Consider the following 3,827-nt stretch of genomic DNA (forward strand, 5'->3'; position numbering starts at 1 on the left):
AGGCCAGGGGACATTTGATGCACATCTGTCTTTAATGATCCTGTTAGTTTCCTGTAAATATTGGGGCCGGTCCTGTTAGTTCATTTTTGTTTAATACAAGACACTAGTTTTAAACAAATTAACTGGTGTGATCAAATTTGTTTTTTGTTATGACATTTATGACGATGAAATGTTGGGGGAAAAAGAGTGTGGGGGTGGGGGTGGGGGGGGGGGGGGGGGGGGGGGGAGCCTGCCCTGCTCAGCCCAGATTCTGGGGGTGAAAAGTATAAACCCACCTCTCGCTCAGTAATGTCCGTGTTTCCCAACCTCCACCTCTCAGACTCTGATAGCGAAGGGGGAAGAAGCTCTTCTGACAAGAAGAACCGAAAGGTAACAAAAGCACCCAGCTGCAAGGAGCATCGCCAGGCCCGGGCTGCGCTCGACTTGAGCGAGGATGAGGAGTTTGATAAGTGGAAGCTGTGCCTTTACCTAGAAGCGTTGAAAGAATTCTGTGAATTCTGACAGTGATGGGAGTTTTGAGGAGTGTGAGGATGAATGTCTGTATTAAACAATGTCAAGCTAATATGCCCTAAGGCATGTGTAATTTGTAGTGTTCAGAAAACAAGTGATGAAGTTTTATTTGGTTACACTAATCAGTGATCTATCAGATTCCATTTTTGGGTAATTCGTCTATTCCAGTTGTTCCCTTGAAAAGTAGATATGTCTGAAGACGTTTTGAATATATAATTAGTGCAGATATGCTGCTTTTTTGTTTTAAGTATTGTGTTTTGTTTTAACTGTCTCCTCATTGTTCTGCTCAAGTGCCTTATTACTGAATGGAAGTATAATTAGCTCCCTGTTGTGTTTTTGGTTTCAGAATCTAAAAACAACCAAAATGAGCCATCTTTTAGGATCCCATCCCAGAGACCAGGAAGTGGTAAACAGCTGGGATCTGCTCCAACCACCAGGGAAATTGTGTCCGTTCAGACTCCCGTCCAGCCTGCAGCGAGAACTCTTGTGGTCAGTCTGACTGAGCTGAGGGCACAACACAAAATTGGCAGGTACTGGCTTTGTTCCTTCCAGATTCATCCCCACATTCCAGTCTGTACAGTATATAGTGCTAAATCATCTAAATATAACCATTGTTGAATTTTAATGATTTTTTTTTTTCTGTTCTTGATTTCGTTTTCAGACACCCACAGTGTCGAACAGTAGGTTGTTTCCTTCGTGATCTCTCAAACCCAAGCTCTTCCTGTGTCAAGGGATTCAAACAGAAGAGGGAAGAGCTGAGCAAGCGGTTATACCTTCTCTACAACTCCAGCATCTTTGATTGCAAGGTACAAACGCACCGGTCCTTCTCGGTATGTGGTGCTGAGTTAGTTGACCATTATATTTTAGTTTACTTTACTGTAAAGTCTATTGCAAGGTATAGTTATTCCTAGGGTTGCCGTGATTATCGTTTACTATGGTATTTATGATATTGTGTTGCTACGATTCTACATATCGTGTTCATTTTAAATTCAGTAGACTATGGTAAAAACCAAACCATTTGATAATAGTGATAATGAGAAATGATCTTTACATCGCCATTTTGTGTTTTTTATTTTTTTAACTATGCAACCAAAGGAAAGGATTTTAGGCAGGGGTCTGCTTTGAAGTACCAGGCATGTTTGAGTCGGAGATTAAAAATAAGGGAAGGGGGGGGGGGGTTAACCTGAAGTGGGAAGCTTTATTGTTTACAATTGATTAACCTAATTTGAGACACAAGAATCCCATCCTAGCATCGTTCTGTCTCCGCAGCTCCCTGGAATAAGAAGATGAGGAAGACTGCAGGGTACTGTGTGACAGGGCAGCGGCGTGGAGTCGAGGTGCAGAGATGCGCATGCATAGAGCTCTCTGAGAAAGTGTGTGATTCTGCAGGTACTGGAAAGCATGATCTATCCTTAGCCTAGGTAGGGATGTTTTACAAGTAAACATTATTGAATGAACCATTTGCCAAAGAAACTGAAACGAGTGGCGGGTTACTTGCTGTAAATAAAGGTATTGCTAACAGGGTATTATTGTTTTGTGGCACTTAGTTATAGCTGGAAAATGAACTTGGCGAGACCTACAGTAGTAGTTAAAATGGTGATTTGTGCCCTTGCCTTTTTTAAATGAAAATGCAAGGAATATGATCTATGGCAAGTGTCTCCAGCACTGGTCCAGGAGAGCTACCAGCTGCTGCTGGTTTTCATTTCAACCAATCTGTTACTTAATTGAACCAATTATTGGATTAATTAGTCAAGATTAACAGGTGTTCCAGTTCGTTAGCCAACCTGATTTTGTAGAGGCACCTATAAAACCTGTTGGATATGGGCTCTGTATAGAGTGTGTGTATGAACTGCTTGAAATATTACCAAGAGATGTGACTCAGGGTCATGCTTGAATGGAAATAAGACCCCAGTTACAGAGCAGTTAGAGCTTTTCAAAGTTCTGTTGTGTTTTTGCCATTAAAACCTGGAATGGCTCAAACTGCAATTGGAGTCCAACTGTATTTTCACCAAAAAGCATTACCTTTGTACTGTACTAATTTTTAATATGAAATTGATCTGCACAAATTTGAAAGTAAGCACTTTTTGGATCCTGAGGCTTGCCTCTACCCTACGTTGATGTCAGTGCTGTATCTTGAGAGGATTAGGACTTCTCTAGCGAATGAGTGCTGTTTTACGTCCACAGAGTTGGCCGCCACTCCAAGTCCCTGGACACGCAGCATTTTGTGTGTGTGCTCAGCACTGGCCAGCTGGTCCTGTTGACATCTCAGAAGAATGTGACTCCCGGCAGAACTGAGCTCAACCCTTTTGCTGCTTTTGTCAAGGAGAGCTACGGCTCGACCAAAAAGGAGCTGGAGGGGATGAGCCATGGAGACGTCATGCGTAAACTCAGTGCTGACTTTGCCTCCTAGCCTCGTCTTTGAGTCTTAAGCATTGTCTTAACTCGCTGCACAGTGGCTAGTTTTGTTCTTTGCCCTCCCATGTTTTCAAGGAAGTGCAGCTATCTGTGGGAGGCAGCTTATGAACAACTCCCACTGCTTTTAACCTTTTCTAAAGGTTTCAATCCATAAATGTACCTCATTCTTCTAGATCCCTTTCTTGATTCAGTCCTGCACATGCTGTTTTGATTTCTTGCCTATAGATCTTAATTACTTTTAAGACCAGTGAAAGTACAACTTATTCATAACTTAAGTTTTAAAAAAAATTTTCACAAAAAAGGTTACAAAATAGTAATTGAGCCCTCATACAAACTTTTGTAATAACCTTCAATTCAAACTCAAAGGGAAAGAACATTTTTGTAAAGACAATTGTGGGAAATGTTTTATTATGGAGCCAGTCAATGTTTATACTGTGAATGTGTCTTTAAAGCTGATTTAATGTTCTTGTTGGGATAATCCCTTTGTAGCTGTGTTGTACATGTTGTTGAACTCCAATAAAAGGTTATATTATTTAAGCTTTTAATTCAGTCTGTTTCTCATTTTGGAACATGATCTAAAACAGTTGATTGTTTGGCTTTGGAGCGACACAGATTAGTTTTACAAAGAAAATCTTTTTATATTTAAGCACCTTTCAGAAGGAAAGCAGACTTTTAAGTTCTGTGATATGGAACAGCTGGTTATCCTTTTGGCAACACAACACTAGTTTGGAGAGATCGAGGACATACTGTGAACAACCACACTAGAAGCAAGGAAAGTTCTGTTAATAGCAGCAGTTTATTGAATACAGATAAATAAATGAACAGAAGTCTTGAGTCAAAAATAATGTTTAAGCATGTGCTACGCATCAAAGAATCAAAAGCAAACCTCCAATCTAACTTAT

The 3,827-nt window shown here is 40.6% G+C and overlaps 1 long non-coding RNA gene across 1 annotated transcript; it reads left to right on the forward strand.

Moving 5' to 3' along the window:
* Positions 1-243: 243 nt before the first annotated feature.
* On the forward strand, positions 244-1,310 carry LOC121295379. Its single transcript, XR_005946913.1, has 3 exons — positions 244-369; positions 857-1,040; positions 1,172-1,310. It is a non-coding gene; the product is annotated as an uncharacterized LOC121295379 (long non-coding RNA).
* The last annotated feature ends 2,517 nt before the right edge of the window (positions 1,311-3,827 follow it).

This window comes from Polyodon spathula, chromosome 20 (genome assembly GCF_017654505.1).
Source record: "Polyodon spathula isolate WHYD16114869_AA chromosome 20, ASM1765450v1, whole genome shotgun sequence".
NCBI classification, from domain to species: domain Eukaryota; kingdom Metazoa; phylum Chordata; class Actinopteri; order Acipenseriformes; family Polyodontidae; genus Polyodon; species Polyodon spathula.